Source organism: Microtus ochrogaster (genome assembly GCF_000317375.1).
Source record: "Microtus ochrogaster isolate Prairie Vole_2 chromosome 14 unlocalized genomic scaffold, MicOch1.0 chr14_random_1, whole genome shotgun sequence".
Classification (NCBI taxonomy): domain Eukaryota; kingdom Metazoa; phylum Chordata; class Mammalia; order Rodentia; family Cricetidae; genus Microtus; species Microtus ochrogaster.
The window spans coordinates 12,891,056-12,908,649 of record NW_004949096.1 but is presented as its reverse complement, the minus strand read 5'-3'; the positions used below and the strand labels follow the sequence as shown (position 1 = coordinate 12,908,649).

The following is a 17,594-nucleotide window of genomic DNA, read 5'->3' as shown; positions in this document are numbered from 1 at the left end:
TGTTTGTATGACAATAATGATCATAGAAGAAGGCATAGGGGTTGATGGAGGAAGTGGGAAGAATTGGAAGGGAGACAGAGTATAGAAGGGATGTAAATACATGTATAGAATTCTAAAACAGTATCAAAAATTCAAAAACTATGAAAGAAACACATGAAAAATGAAGAAGTGATAGTGCAAATGTTTTCATAGAACTTTATAGTCTATCACAAATGGTTGACCAGATTTTACCTGCAGATACCTACTTTGCAGACACTGACATTAGGACTTTGCATGTTTCTGCATGTCTGTTTTAGCTCTGTTAATACGGTAGTTGCATCTTTGAAAGTATGAATATGGAATGGAATTCAGGATGGACAGCCACACCACCTTTACTTTCTTTTTGTGAAGAATTTTTGCTTACTTTTCATTTACCTTTATCTTTCTACTTGAATTTGTCATAGAAGTAAATCACGTATTTTTTACCAAATAGTAGAGAAAGTTTGAATTATTTTATTTTCACCCAACACGTTGAATATCTATATTCAACTCTGCCTTGTGCCTTTCAAAATTATTTCTGTTTTTTTTTCTGTTGCTTATGTGTGTGCAATGTATTGTGAATACATTCCCCTCGTCCATTATCTTATTTCCCCTCCCACAGCTTTTGACCCACTTATTCCTCCCAATCAGACAGTCCTACTTCTAAGCCCTTCTCATTTTCTCTCACTTATGTATAAGAGTGTGCATGTATGGGTGTATAGTTATATTTATGTGTGTACTTTGCAAGTTCTGTGCAGATGGTCCCTGCTATTGTGCATTCACAACTGCTGATGCCATGTCATATCTAGAAGACAGCATTTTAGGATGGTCCTCCACACCCTCTGGCTCTTTTTAAAACTGAATCATTCTTCCTAAAATGAATCCTTCAGAGAACAAAGACAGATGGTGGGAGAAGAAATCAAGATGGAATTTTTATCTAAAGTAAGAAAAGTAGGTTAACTGCTGATGATTTAAGGAGCAGCATACTCTGGCCTTGTTCCTTCCAGGTGCCAAGGGGTACTTGGTTGCTTAGTTCTTTTCATGCACATGTCTAATTGTTTCTCACGGCATATTTACTGTAAAATATTCATTATGAACAATAAATACAGAAAAATGCAGGGTGTTTTTACTTTACAAGGTACTGTGTTCACAGAAACTCATTAATATTAGAACTAAGTCCATGCAAGGTTCCATGGTAACTTGAGAGCAAATACAAGGTTATGCAGAGGGAGAATTCAGCTCCAATATGCACATTCTAAGGTTAACGTAACACAGAATGAAAGTAAGACTACCTTAAAAACAATAGACAGGAATCCAGTTTTCAGATGCCTGAATTTATTGAATGATTCCCTCTTTTGTGGTCATTAAGGTGAGACAAAGAGATCACTGATTCCAGTCATTTCCATTATCTGACTTGTCATCACTAAGGTTTCCTCATTATGTACTGTTAACAGGGTTGCAGTTAGTTGAAACCAGTTTCCAGTTCCAATTAGGAGGCCATCCCTGCTATCTGCATTCTGATTAAATGCGTTGCCTGGAAATCACAGAAAGAGTCTATTCTGTTTCCTCCCTTGCTTAGATCTCATAAACACAGACTCAATTAAAGGGTTTCCTTATCATGTTTCTTTGGGTCATTTGACTGAATTTATTAAAGTCCTAAGTCATGCTGAACTGGAAGACTTTTGACTTACAGATTCACTAAGAGTCTGAACTAGATAGCCAAGACTTGCTCCTCCTGTGTTTTAGACAGTGAAGTACACAGAAGTCAGAGCATCTAATAACAAAGAATTATGATTGTTTGAGAAATAGAAAAATGAATTGCCATTGTTTCAGAGGCTTTGATGGAGGACATTCTGTTAGCTTTCTATTTCCAACACATACTTATGCTTCCTTGCTTTGTCCTAAATATATTCTCCTTCGGTTTTATCTTCCTATGGCACAAAGATAAACCAGTTGTTTCCATCCCTTCTATATAGAAAATGCTATGCTCTGTGTGCTTTCTCACTGCTTGATATTACTTCACTCCCCTTATTTTGCATCCCACTACACATCACTACATATTACTAATAGATGTCAGTTCACATGGTCATGATATTCTGCTCAGTGTTCATATTTATTTTCATACAGTCTCCACCCAACTGGTATTTATTTTCAAGATTATACTTCTCTGCAAATTCTTTTCTTTTCTTAGTAGTAATGCAGCTATAATACTGCTCAAACATTTCTAGAGTTTTGTTTAATTCTTTGGACAGTCACTTATCAATTATATTATGCTATAAAATCCTAAACAGGAGATGTGTAGACCTAAGAGGCAATATGTGAGCACAATGCCTGACTCCTAGGATGCAGTCCACACCCGTTGCAGAAGGGCAAATTCTGTTTGTCTCTTTCTTAGAATGCTAGACTTTTTCTCATTCAAATCAAGATATACTAGCACATCACAAATCTGCATGGCCTTCTAGACTTCACAAACAATGCTGGCTGTCTTTGAACTAATAGTTTCCACTAAGGACACACTTTTTTATTCAGTGTAGGGCATGGCATTGGTTTATGACTCAATCTTTTATGTTATGCCTGTTGTAGTATTCTGTTTCAAATGATCCATGAGGGAGACTTAGAGAATCACAGGAATCCCCTCTAGGTGTTGTGTTGGTAAGAATACTTAGACATATATTTACAGAGCAAACAAGAAATTTCATATTCTCTTTCTCATAAATACTACAAAAATTAATCTTAGTCATCTTTAATGACTTTTGCTAGGGGTTATATAAATGTTTTGGCTACTGTCTAGGAAATGAGGAATATGTACTCTTTAATAATGAACAAGGAAGTAAGCACTCAGAAAACAATGTTGAAAGGTGGTTTTACAATCTGAATGACTCTGTGTGCTATTTATTCTGTTCAGATTGCCTCACATGGCAATTTAAATTGCATTACTCATTACAAAAATCCATATGCCTTTTGGGTGCTATTGTTGGTTTGTTTGTTTTTAGCCTATGGAGGCAATGATGACCTTGACACAAGGCATTTCCTAAGGATTAATGAGCAGTTGGGGCTTAATGATCATCAATTCCTCCCAGCTAGTCATCAATCCAAAGTAAGCATAGACAACAAAACCATTAACTACATCACCAACTTTCTCAAACCAGATTCTTCTCTGTCTGACATGCTAAGGGCTTTTGTTCCAGATGAATCTGTTAAATTTTTCAAAAACTGTCACTAACCTGGACAGGGACAGTAAAGTAACACATGCACACACACACACACACACACACACACACACACACACACACACACAGAGAAATGTATAGATAACCAAACTCTTGAGTGAACATATATATCATATATGAAAATACATCTACATATGTAGATATGTATGTACCTTAAAGGTGTAACACAGAATAACAAACTGGAGCATATATATATATATATATATATATATATATATATATATACATATACATATTAAATTACGCATAATAAAAGAAGATATGAGAATATTTAGTGCCTGTGGAGTGACAGGAGAGTATCACGGAGAGAAGCATACATTGTATACTTTGATTAGCACAGTCTGAGATATGTGGACTTGTTTTCTCTCATTTCGTTCTCATTTACCAGCCTCAATTTCAAGGTCTGAAAGGTATCATCCATTTCAAATCCAGGGAAGGTAAAATCTGCGCCCATCTTCTGAAATTTATTCTTACTTCAACATCCTATTTGAGGGATTTTTTTTTTGATAAATAGAAACTGGGGTTTCAGTTATATATTTCATGAAATATCATTGCTTCAATGATTCTTATTACATTATTATTCTTCACTGCCATTAAGAACCCTAATATTTCCTTATTTGTCATCAGTCATGGTCCTTTCCAATAGCCTGAAAAATAAATAAATGTTAATGAATTTGTAAATGAAATTATCATTTGAGTAATTAACTATACTAATGTGAAGGAAAGTTCTGAAGTAGATCTCCCCTCTTGAAGATTCTCCTGTATCTTCTCTTTCTGCATCTTGATTATTTGCCTAAAAGGTATGACATAGAATAACAAACTAACAGGAGTATTGCTATTTAAGTTATAAGACAAACATGTGTAACACCCTGGCAATCTACATCTCAAGAACCTTTTCTAGAGACATTTTTCCTGAAAATTTGTTGGGGAATTGGATATAATCTTTTTCTCTCACAGGAATCTATAGGTCATCTCAAAACAGCACTAAATACACTAATAAACACACACAAGTAGTTTATACATAGAGAGGTCCCAATCCACTAAATTATTATTATCAATAGTATCTAACAAAGATCTTGTTAGACTGCCATTTACCCCAGCTCCACTCTCCCCAAGATCCACTCCTTCTCCAGTCCCCCCCCCCAAAAAAATGCAAAGGAAAACAGGCTTCCCAGGAATCTCTACCAAATATGGCCTAACAAATTACAAGATGTCTAGGCACAAAACATCCTACCAAGTAGGATGAAAGGGATCCCAAGTGCAGGCAAGATAGTAGGAGTACCCTTTATTCTCACTGTTGGGAGTCCCATAAAATCACAATATATGAACTATTCAGCTACATGCAGAGCACCTATTCAGAACAACACATGGTTCTTGTTTCTCATTTCATTCTATGTATGCCCTAAGAGCCCTGCTTAATTGATTCTATGGGCAATGTTCTTATGATATCTTCTATCCTTTTGGCTCCTAAAATCTCCCCCCTCCTTCTACAGGGTAACCTTGGCTCTCCCGAGTGTTTTCGCCGTGGGTCTCTCTTGCATCTTTTCTCATCAGTTGCTAGATGCTTGCCCCTAAGAGAATTCTTTTTTTTTTTTTTTATTGATTTTTGAGACAGGGTTTCTCCGTAGCTTTTGGTTCCTGTCTTGGAACTAGTTCTTGTAAACCAGGCTGGCCTTGAACTCACAGATTCTGAGCTAGGCAGAAATCTATGAGGAGAGCAGAATATCATGTGGAACGATTTCATTGACTTTTTTCTACTTTCTTTCATTCTATCCTGGGTCTCTGGCCTGTGCTCCGTCTGGTTCCTGGTCATCAAGGCAATGTCGGATGCGGCCTTCCTCTTGTGCAGTGGATCTCAGGTTGGATCAGTCATTGGTTGGCCAATGGGTTAGTGGGGTAGACACTAAGTGGGGACAATTCTGAAATAGGGAAGGCTACCTGCAGTTCTGGTGGCTGACCTGCCCTTTAGTCCATTATGGTACCTCCACTAGAATTGGGGGCTGGGATAAGGTGACAGGTAATGGGTAGGAGAGGGTAGGTTGTGGGTGGGCTGAGCAAACACTAAGAAAGTGGGAGTAGTCTGTTGGCAACTAACTTCCCTGGAGTTCTGGTGGGCAGTGTGACCTCCTTTAGAACTGGGGCCTTTTAACAGGGAGGTGGTCCTGGATATGGTGACAAGGATAAGAGGGTTTTGTGGGTAGTTTCAGAAGGCACTGAGGGGAGTGTTAATGGTCTTTTGGTGAATGTTTAACCTGGCGTTCTTTTTTGTTTGTTTGTTTGTTTTTCGAGATAGGGTTTCTCTGTAGCTTTGGAGTCTGTCCTGGATCTAGCTCTTGTAGATCAGGCTGGCCTTGAACTCACAGAGATCCTACTACCTCTGCCTCCCTAGTGCTGGGATTAAAAGTGTGCACCACCACTGCCTGGCTTAACCTGGCATTCTTTTTGCAACTTGAGCAAGGCATTTGGTGGAGCTGGGGTACATTATTTTCGATCACCTATTTAAATTCATTTTCCATTTCATTTATTCACAGTCTCCACTTATGTTTTACTTATTTTTCTTAAAGGAATTGTTAGAAGTCACCATTCAATCTATTCTTTACCATTTTCACTGGTAAAGTCAATAAATTGTGCCACTTTGATTCTCAATAGTTTTATTAATCAATTTTATTAATCAAGTCTTATAAACTACTTTATCCACATGGCTCCCAACAGAGGATTAAAAGTGTGATACTCAATAATTCAATTTAACAAATATTTACTAGATGCTTAGATAGAATCCAGTTCTACTCTTTAAGAAGCTTGTGAATAAATAGGATGGCCACCTGGACAAACATTGACATTCATAAATAGATTTAACAAGTTTAAGCTTGACTTTACTGACAATTAAGGGAAGGATGGATTAGTAAAACTGATGAGGGAATAGAAATAGTTATTGCAAATTGGTTCTGGTTGGGCATAATTTAATAGACTAATCAGAGTGAGAAATCAGACAAAGCCAAAGATCCGAAAATGAAAAGTTGGACGGTATGTTTAGACTGAACGGACAGTGCCGCTGGCAGTGTGCAGCATTCCTAGCAGACAAGTCTTGGGCAATAATACGACACAGTAGCACTGAGTACCTTACATGCCGTGCTAAGCCATTGATTATCACATGGATAACTTTGGACCCCCCACCCCGAAATTGTCTGCAAGTACTGGAAGACACTGTAGTTTTGGTGATTGGTACTGGCATCTGAAGGGCGCGTGTAGTAAAGGTCTAAAGAAGTGCTCCTCAGGTAGATGGATTTGTACACTGGTTGTCTAGTTCCTTATCTGATGGTAAGTTACTTTTATCAAAAATGCTACTGTGGACAATTACGATGCTGAAATATGAAAAGAAAATAGCAATTTTAGAAATAAGGAGAAACATGCATTAATCATTTGGTGTCCTGTGAATCTGAAGAAAAACAAAGAAGCATAGGAATTGCAGGGTATTGAGGCCCCAGATGTTACTGTATAAGCACAAAGAATGCTGCTTGCATTATACGAAGCAGACTTGTTTCTGAGAGCTGAAGCATTCTGACTGCCTAACCAGAAAGAATGAAACACGGAGAAGAATTTGGAACTTGACACTCGAAGGTCCTCCTCCCACTTTGACTAAGCATTTTGCTAAACAAATAGTTGTTATGAAAATACAAACACAGTTCTGGGCATCGCGAATCCTTCCATATAATTTGAGAAACAGCTCGGTCATTTATATTTCATTTTTTTCATAAATAATCAATCTCAAAAAGTGGAGATGATCAAAAGGATTCACACACAGCCAGAGCCTCATGCCCAGTATGTGCATTCCACTTGCATCGTAAGAAAGTAAGCAAACAGGGAAACCAAAAGCAAATTACTTTTGCATTTTGTTTTGTCAAGAGATGATGATTCTAGGTGTCTTTTGGGACTGAGATGAGTTTGGCTTTTTCTCGCTAAGAAAGAGTTGAAGCTGTGACTGCCCTCTTGGCCGGCTCATCTGGTCTAGTATTTCTCTGCATTGTGGTGGTATCTCACAGGAACCATATTTTAAGAAAAATGGTATTCATGGGTCCATGAAGCACATTATGTGATGATTAAAGGGCCATGCCCTTTAAAGGGCACTTACAGAAGCCCTGACTTACTGGCTGTATAATTTCTTGTTCTCTGATTTTAAAAAGCAAAAGATTGAAAGGAAAGAAAAGAACTATGGCTGGAGCCAGTGCAGTGAACATCTCTCCCCAGTACTTTAGTGTAGGCAGCTGTCTTGTGAAGCAAACCATGGAAACAATCTGCTTCCTGGAAGTAGGAAATTTTGAAGCAGCCATGTTATTTTAGGTACAAACAGCAGAGGGCATTGTTTGGTCATACATCAAACAGGGCTGCTAAGGCTAATAACAAATAAAATGTGAAAAAGGGAAATCTCTTAACTTCTCCACCCACAACACATGCAAGAAAGAGCAAGCAGATGGTGAAACGGCCTCAACTCACTGTATTAAGGCTTCTGTGAAAGTAACTACAAACCATTCAAACAGCAACACAGAAATGGATCAATTTCCTGCTGCAGGAATGGGACTCTACTGTGTGTTAAGGATCTGACAGAAAGTTCAACATCATAGTGGTCTCCCCAGATAATGGGCTTACGTCCTTAAGTATCCTCACCCTCCTGGGTCAGCTGACCCATTCATTCCTGCATACACATCTTAATAAATATTTGATCAGTAGAATTTCAGGGAAATGTTACTGTGTTAATGGGGTATATCTCTACAATGAAAATTAACATTTGACTAGGTGTGACAGACAGTAAGAGAAACACTTGTACATACAAGAGCATAACTAATAAAGATATAGTGAAGAAATTAAATTCTATTTTTGTTGTGGGATGACTAGGCATAATAAGTATCCTACAATGGCTTTCTTAGTACCCAAAATTGAAAGTAAATTTCTATATGACACTATAAATACACAAATCCAAGTTTATATGTTGTGAGCAGAGGGAACCCTATTTGCAAAAGTAAAAGGACATATCAAGTTGAACCATTTAAAAAATTAAGAATAGTCAGTGATATTTGTTAGAAGAAGGCCGTTTGTTGGTTCCCAGCCACCCAGCTAGCTTAGACCCAAATTAATCACACAGAAACTGTATAATTAAATCATTGCTTAGCCCATTAGCTCTAGCTTTTTATTGGCTAACTCTTATATTAATTTAACCCATTTTTATTAATTTGTATATTACCACGTGGCTGTGACTTACTGGGTAAAGCTTGCAACATCTGTCTCCGGAGGCTTCATGGCTTCTCTCTGACTCCACCCTCTTTCTCCCAGCATATAGCCTACCTTTCCCCAAGTTCTGTCTGCCCTTACCATAGGCTCAAAGCAGCTCTTTATTCATTAACAAACAAAAGCAACATGTAGACAGAAGGACCTCCCACAAAGTATATTGAAGAAATAAAGAGAATTCAGATAAATCAAAAGATTCAAAGAACACTAATTAGAAACAAAAGCAGTTTGCATTATATTCCAAGAATATGGAGTCGAAAAAGAATTTCAAGTGAGGAATGACTGAATATACATTTATATCTTTAAATTTCAGTAAGCATGTTTCATGAAGAATTAGATATGATAGGAAAAAAAGGGGAGAACCTAATAAAATATTTCAGGGGGTACAAATTAGAAATGAAAATGACACCGATACAGAAAGAAATACTGAGTTATGTTTAGGAGCAGTACTGGGAAAATAAAGCCAGGCTGTATGTAAATACAGAAAAAATTTCACTAAAGGGAAAGTAGGTTTTTGTATTGAACATCTTGGTATATGGTACCAGCATTGACTGAGGGACAGAGATAGTTTTCAGTTATCCTACACTCTTTAATTCATGTAGTCATGACAGTGTTTACTTATTGGGTTTTATCATGCCACTTAGGAAAATATAGCTCGCAGAAGGCCATTTCAATAAAGATTGAATGAAATAATAACAGTAAACTAACCCTCTAACAGAAGATGCTTTATTTTTTATTTTCATTATTTTTTTCTGTGTCATTTATTAAATTTATTAGCTTTTTTTAAATACCAATCCAAGTCCACTCTCCCCCTCCTCCCATTCTCTCCACACACCTCCCACCCCACCCCCATCTTATCCTCAGAGAGAGTAAGGTACATTGCTTTATGGAAGGTCCAAGGCCCTCCCTACTATATCTAGACTGAGTGAGGTAAACATCCCAAAAGGATAGAATTCCAAAAAGCCAGTACATACAGTAGGGATAAATCCTGATGCCACCGCCAGTGGCCCCTCAGTCTGCCCCAGCCGTGCAATTGTCAACCACACTCAGAGGGACTAATTTGGTCCTATGCTTGTTCCTTCCCAGTCCGGCAGGAGTTGGTCAGCTCTCATTAGTCTTAAATCTGACTTTTCAGCCAGCTTACAAACCACAATCCCAGAGAATGTAGACAACAGTGCAACCACTAAGAGAGACTTACACAGATCTAATCTACAAGGAAAATAGAAAATAGAAAAAGACAAAATCTCCTGAGTAAATTGGGAGCATGGGAGCCTTGGGAAAGGACTGAAGCGGGGAGGGGAGAGGCAGGGAGGGGAGCAGAGAAAAATGTAGATCTCAATAAATATCAAAAAAATGTAAAAAAAAGTCTGACTTTTCAAACACTGAATCTGCTAAGAGAAGTTAAAAATTATTCCTCATATACTTTAATATTTTTCCAGGTTACCAAAGAACAGAGGCTGAAATTTTGCTTACTTCCCCGTTCACAACACTCCCATGTAAATGTGAGCGGTAGAGGTGATTTGCCCTGATTTCAGGATGATCATTTCCATACTAGAACATTTCCCCTTTTGTGGAGTTCATATTTTAAGTTCTTTGAGATTTTTGCTAGTGGGAGTTGATCTGAAACTTTGTAACTCAGTAGTCAGACAATCAAACTGAAGTTCAGCCTTGTACGATTTTAAAGGAATGTGTAGTATATGGATTACTGAGATCACTTTTTTTTCATTATCCAGTCTTTCTCCTTCAATTTCTTTTCACCACAAAGGCAGAAGCCTTCTAAAGTAATGCTCTCATAATTCCCCTCTATTCTTGAAAGTCTTAAGGTTTTTCTCAAATATATTTATTGAAGCAATTCTGTCAGGTGTGCAACAACCCTCAATAGGCCAAGCTACCCATTCAAATTATCTCTTCTATTATAAGAGTCCTCTGCTTTCACTGTCGGCTTTCTTGATTTTCATTCTCTCTATTATGAATAATCTCATTTTTATCTTCTCCACAATTATACTTCCTCGTTAGTAGTTTCTATTTTCTTAAGGACATAGTTAATTCTCAAATTCTCTTCTGAAAACTGTAAGATTAGTCATGCTTACATCAACTTTTGAATATGACCTATAGCATTTAAGCATTTTTACATCAAATTGCTATAATGCGTGTATGCATAATTTTATGTTCTATATATGAATTGATAGTATATTTTGCCGCTGTAACAAGATTCAAAAACCCAGAAAGCCTTCACAATTTAGAAATTTTGTTTCTTTATAATAATCCTCATTTTATTTCTCAGATCTCTGTCAGTTGCTATCACATGGATTTTCTTCTTTTTTAAAAATAAACAACATTCTCTTTATATTTCATTTTTACTCATTTAATCATATTCTAATGCCATTTCTAAGCACTATACAGATAGTCTAAAATTATAAGCTGAGTCTTCTTAAAGTCACAAGTGTGGAGACAGATTTTTTTTTCTCATGAAACAAACCTTTTAAAATTTAAAGATCATTTTAGAAACATTTGCAAAGACACTGTGTTTAAAGAAGCAGTTGTCTGTTGACTTGACAGGTCAAGTCCCTGGATTGCAGCCATTTATATGCTGTAGTGTTTTTATTACATTTACATAGAGGGTCATCCAGGGGCTTATTTATATATAAAGAGATCCTTGAAATTTTGCAGGTCTATGTATTTCTGCACACAGTAGAGGAAAAGCTCAACATATTTGCAAGGCTGTATTTCAAAATGGGGAAAAAAGAAGAATGATATTAGGAAATACTGATAAAAGCAAATTTGATTTGAAAAGGTGAGCTCCCTTCGCTAATACTGTGATTTAATTTGTGCCATTTTCTCGTCTAGCAGTTTTTAAATACAAAGAGAGGTTGAGAAATGATTTTTCAGTAGATATTCATCTTGTCCTGCAGGGAATAAACTTAAGTAATTTTCTTACAACCAATTCAGGGTAACTGATTAATTTTCTGAGGAAGATTCAAGATTCATAGTATTATCAAAAATTTGACTGAAAAAGCATGGGATAAAACCAGACTCTCTGAACATGGCGAACAATGAGGGCTGATGAGAAACCAAGAACAATGGCACAGGGTTTTGATCCTACTTCATGTTCTGGCTTTGTGGGAGCCTAGCCAGTTTGGATGTTCACCTTACTAGATATGGACGGAGGGGGGAGGACCTTGGACTTTCCAGAGGGCAGAGAACCCTGACTGCTCTTTGGACTGGAGAGGGAGGGGGAGAGGAGTGGGAGGAGGGGGAAGGAAATGGGAGGCTGGGAGGAGGCGGAAACTTTTTTCCCTTTTTTTCAATAAAATAAAAATAAATAAATAAATAAAAGTAATATTAAGCCATAAATGTAAAAAAAATTGAATTTTTTTAACTTCTTTTCTTTGGTATTATCCTAAAATGAAATGAGTTTGAGAGAGTGTAGGAGAGAGAGAGAGGTAGAGACAGAGAGAGAGAAAGAGAGGGGGGAATATAGAATAATAGATTAATTGCACATAACCTGGAAGTGGGGGCATAAAAAACTCCCCATAGTCAAGTATTAAGAGTTTGTTAGGATTAAAACATGTCCACAGAAGAACCATTTGTTATGTTAAATAATTCAGCTGTTTATCACAACATCTAAGAAGTAAGTTCTTTGCATTTTTTTCTTTTTTGGAATATCAATTTCAACTTGAGACTGGCTTCCCTTTGAACAGGAAGGCTGCAACCTCAGGTGTCTTATCTTCTCAGAGTAATCCTGAAACAGAATACAGAATTCCATATCCAGCCCCAGTTCCACATTTTGATTACTTATGAAAGGAAAATATTTTATAATCTACTAAGCTGAAAATTCCTTGTATTTACTGGGTAACTTTTGTCCCATGTCCAGAATTAACTTTTCTTTAACAACAGAAGCCATTCTTCCAACGTTGCTAACAGTTTACAGTCTATATGTTGGCCTGCCAGTCTTCCTATGTACTGTGCAAACTAGAATATTTTTGAATTCTTAGCTGTTTAGGTTGAGGTAGGAGGGATAATATTTCAAAAGCTCTGACAGTTGCATGAAAAATCTGTGACCATAAATAGTTTGACAGGAGCACAGTTATAACCACTGGGTGTCCGGCAGCTCATGACTGGTACAGTGGCAGATTTCAGTAGCTAAAATATTTAGTGTGCAGTAATTTTCAGAAAAGTTTGCCTAGCCCTAGCTTAAACAGAAATCTATTTACCTATAAACACAGGATTATTGTTCTTGGGAAAGGTAGATTCTTTAGAATTTAATTGTTTTTCAAGAAGAGTACAGAATTTTGGAATGTGTGGAGAAAACATGTGGCATAATGGATTTTAGATGATGTTAAATTACAATGTAAAAAATAGCATACTTTTTGATATAAGAAAAATGCTCTTAAAATAACTCTGTCTCTGTCTATTAAAATATCTGAGATCATGCCTCACTATGATAAAGGTGAAAAGCTCCTCAAGAATGTCAATGAGTATAGTGGTAAAGATCTGTTCATACTTTCATACTTTATTCAAACTAGAGAATTAGATTTGAGGGTGATTTTTCAATGGGAACTAGGTCATAAAAATGTAAGTGGATGAACATGGCATGGTGTTGCAAGAGACTTTATTAATCTCATTGCACAGATCTCTGTGGATGCATTCCAGGGAAAAGTTAATGCATCTAGGCTGGAGAATTACTCAGTAGAGTGTTTCCCCAGCATGCCGGAAGACCTGGGTTCTATCACCAGTATCTCATAAACATGGAATATTGGTGCTTACTAGTAGTGTTAGAATTAGAGAGGTAAAGACAGAAGGATGAGAAGTCCTAGGTAATTATGGTAAAGGTTTAGAGATTAGAGAAGTAATTGAAGTAATTAAGGATTAGAGAATTTTAAATCACCCTGGGTTGCATGAGATGGTCTCAAACAAGTAAACAAGAAACAAACAAAAAGAATAAATTACTCGAATCTCCTGTAAGACCCAATGAAAATATTTTTTTTTCTGACAAGATAGTCCTAGAAGAGAAATGAGCTGCTGAAAAGACAGTGAATGAACATTGAGAGAAAAACTTTTAGGTGGGTGTACTGATAAGTCATTAAATGTTGGATTCATTTAGTTGAACTATACAAGTAGAATCTGACCTAGCCACAGATTTTTGTCCATAACAACAGTGCTAAATATCATTTCTTTCTCATGGAGTTTGATAATTCCCAAACCATTTGTGCAACTATTACACCACTAGGTATATTTCGTCAGGGTAGTTGATATTTTAACTCATGTGGTTCACAGTTGGTTGAGACCGGTGATACATTTTCCTCTTTGGTAGCATGCACAACACCTTCCAGCACTAGTACCAGTTTGATTTCTTCACATTTTATGACTTAATTATAAGGTATCTTCAGCAGTACAGTTTTATCATCAAGTTTTAGGATAGAACCAAAAAAAATGACAACAGCATTAATATTTTGGTGATCAATAAGACCCTATTGGCAAAAACTCTAAAATAAGTAACCCATTCTTGGTCCTAGAGTTTTGATTTGCTAGTCTCTGGTGTCTAATAGGTGCATTACACCCCTGTTAAATAACAAGTCTATTTAATTTAAAATAATTTAAAAATATTTGAAAATGAGGATGTAGATATCTTAGTGAGCTTCTACAGCAGCAGGTTTCCTTATGTATGAGCCTACTATCATACTCTTCCTTGCTTTCCCATCATCACCCTATTTAATCATTCCTACCTGTTATTACTCTTCCATTATAGCCTTTCACTCTATCTTCCCTCTCTTGACTGTACCTTATCTGTAACCTCTTAATAATTTCTTAATATACATTTCTAATGATTCAAAACTAGCATCCAAAGATGAAAGAAATACATAAATTCTTCTTCCTGAATCTGGCCTTTCTCACAAAAAAAACCAACTATTTTCAGACACATTCATTAACAGTGAATTTCATAATTTTAATTTTAACAGCAAAATAATGTTGCACTTTATGAATGTAATATTTCTATTACCCATTCATCAGCAGATGACCATCTAAATTGTTTCAGTTCATAGTTATTATAACTACTGCAGCAATGAACACAAATGCACAAGAATCTCAACAAGGGGCTATAAATTTCTTTGGATACATTCCTAAGCAATAACTTTGGGCACAGCTATGTCATGTAGAAGATGTATTTCTATTTTTTGATGAACCTCCACACTAATTTCCACTCTAGCTGTTCCAATTTTCACTCTTATAAACAGTGGTTAAGCATTTCCTTTTTTCCATAGTCATGGCAGTATATTCTAACTTTAAAAACAATTTTCTGTCCATTTTCAACGGGCAAGATGAAGTCTCAAAGTAGTTTTGATTTTTATTTCTTTGATGGCTAAGCATGTTAAACATTTAAAATATTTATTAGTAAATTTGATTTTATCTTTTGAGAACTCTTTGTTTAGTTCCTTGTCCCAATTTCTAATTGGCTTTATTTTCTGTGTTCAGTTTTCTGCATGCCTTGTACATTCTTGATACCAATATTCTTTTAGAAGTATAACTAATACTGATAAATATTTTCCCATGGTGGAGGCTGCCTCTTCACTCAAATGATGGTGTCCTATGCTATATAGAACTATTTTAGTTTCTTATGGCCCCACATAGTATTCAGGGTTCTCTAGTGGAACAATGAATCTATATATACAAAAGAGAATTTATTAGAGTCTCTTAAAGGCCATGGCTCTGCTAGTCCAACAATGGTTATCTACTAACAGAAAGTCCAAGAAACCAGCAGTTGTTCAGTCCATGAGTTTGAATGTCCTTGGTGGTCTTCACTTATTATAAGAATCCTGAAAAAGTAAGTTCTAATGATAATTAAGGAATGGACTTGCCAGTGAGAGAGCACGCAAGCAGGCAAAACTCAATTGACCTTTGCTTCCAGTTACATAGGCTGTCAGCACAAATCCTGCCCAGGTTAAAAGTGGGTTTTCCCATTTCAAATTACTTAATTAAAAAAATCCCACATAATTAAAAAAATTCCACCTTGGGTTTTGCTTAAGTGCAGGTGTTGCTAAGTTGACAACCAAGGATAACCATCACATTCTTTTTGGCAATTATTGGTCTTAATTAATAAACTTCCAAGATCTTTTCTAGAAAATCCTTTTAAAAATGTGAAAATGCCATCATAATCCCTATTTTTTCCTCTATCATCTCAAGTCATAGAGTTTATATTGAGGTCTGTGATGCACCTAGAGTTCAGTTTTGTGCAGGGTGAGAGAAACTTCTAGGAGAAAACAATTAACAATCTCTACCAGTTGAATGTTTAGAGAATTAGAGACTATGGAGTACACAGCCCTAAATGAGACATCTACATCTCATCCACATCTTTCCAAGGTTCAGAGATTATCATGAAAGTACAGAAAGATTGTAAAAGCAAGAAATGTTGGAAACAGTTCCCCTGTTTGTGTTCATGTATAGTGACACAGGATTTCCCTGACACAAGAGAATAGTTACATAGATGGCCTCACAGTGGATCTAAGAGCATGTAGAAGGCATGCATATGCTCAAGTCAGACCAAATTTTAACATGGATGTGAGAAATGCACAGGAAGTCCCAATCCTAGCTGAAGAGTATGAACAATTCATTACTGCAATGGGAAAAAGCATCAGTCTTCTTTAAAGGTGTGACTCCTATTTGCTTGACTATGCTCTATTGAGTTCCCTTACCCCAGAGAATTTGGGAAGCAACATTTAAACAAAACAGGTTTAAAAAGTCACAAATTTGGGTGGTACATTAGTTAGGGTTTTCTAGAGGAACAGAAAATATAATATAAACATAATACAGTGTATAATAGTACATAATATATTATTTAATGTATTATATAAAATATATTCTATGTATGTGTGTGTCTGTGTTTTTATTTCTAGAAAGGGGATTTTTTAGAATAGCATACAGGTTGTGCTTTAGCTAGTCTAATAATGGCCATCTAACACTGAAAGTTCCAAGAATCCAATATTTGTTCCATCCATTATGCTGGGTTTCTTTTCTAGTCTTCAGTCTATGTCAGAATCCAGAAGAACTTGTCTCTAAAGCCAGTGAAGGAACAAACTTTCTAGGGAGAATAAGAGCAAGCAGACAAAGAACAACAACTTCTTTCTTCTATGTATTTTATACTGGCTGTCAGCAGAAGGTGGAGCCATCTCAAAAATCTTGATTAAAGGTGTATCTTTATACCTCAAAACATTGATTAGATGTGGGTCTTTTTAATTCAAGTGACTGAAAGAAAAATCTCTCACAGGTGTGCCCAGTCATCTGTGGTTTAGTAAATTCCAGAAGTAGACAAATTGATAAGAATAGCCATTAAAGGTGGAGGAGGATGAGTTAATATGAACAAAAATACATTGTTTTAAATTCTCCATCAATAAAAATATAATTTGAAATGCACAAAGTAAAATGGAGAAGTCTTGTTTGTGTGTATATGTGTTTATGTGTGTGTGTGTGTGTGTGAGAGAGAGAGAGAGAGGGAGACAGAGACAGAGACAGAGACAGAGACAGAGACAGAGATAGAGAGGGAAGGTAGGAAGAAACAAGGGGTGTATTTGTAATTATAAAGATTCATTTTGGATAAGAAGTTTTGGTGTTCCATGTTTGTTAAGAATCATTAAGGGTGTATGTGGATAGTTGGGTATTTTTGATTAACTCATTCATCTATCTACTTCTCCTTTCTAAATTAGTTCTAATGTCTATGCCTGTGTCTATGCCAAAAGACTGTGCTAAACAAAATATTTCCCCTTAAGTTTTCCAGATGCACGAGGTTATCAGTCCATGGAATGCATAAAAAGGGAAGAAAGACCTATTGACAAAGTCAAGATAGCTTTCAGGACATAGCTAAAAGCATTGTAGTTTAATTCAAATCCCATAGAAATCTAATTGTAAGTAAATGCTGCAAGCTGGCATTGTAATGGATAGTACTTAGTTTAAATTGATTTCCTTTTGATGTGAAAAAAATGATTTTATAAAAGAGATATTGAAGTTTGGCTTTTGATGAAAAATAATATAATTTAGGATTTAAAGTAGAAAATTTTTTGTTGATAGTAGTTT

The 17,594-nt window shown here is 36.2% G+C and overlaps 1 protein-coding gene across 6 annotated transcripts in view; it reads left to right on the top strand.

Annotated features, from left to right (window-relative positions):
- Lrrc4c (leucine rich repeat containing 4C) overlaps nt 1–17,594 on the top strand; it is a 219,217-nt gene that overhangs the window by 191,586 nt on the left and 10,037 nt on the right. For 3 of the 6 annotated variants that reach the window (XM_026787662.1, XM_026787663.1, XM_026787665.1), the window contains exon 3: nt 5,066–5,107. The exons of the other annotated variants lie outside the window; for them this stretch is intronic. The gene's annotated coding sequence lies outside the window, so the exon portion shown is untranslated. The remainder of the gene's footprint in view (nt 1–5,065; nt 5,108–17,594) is intronic. 6 annotated transcript variants of the gene reach the window in all.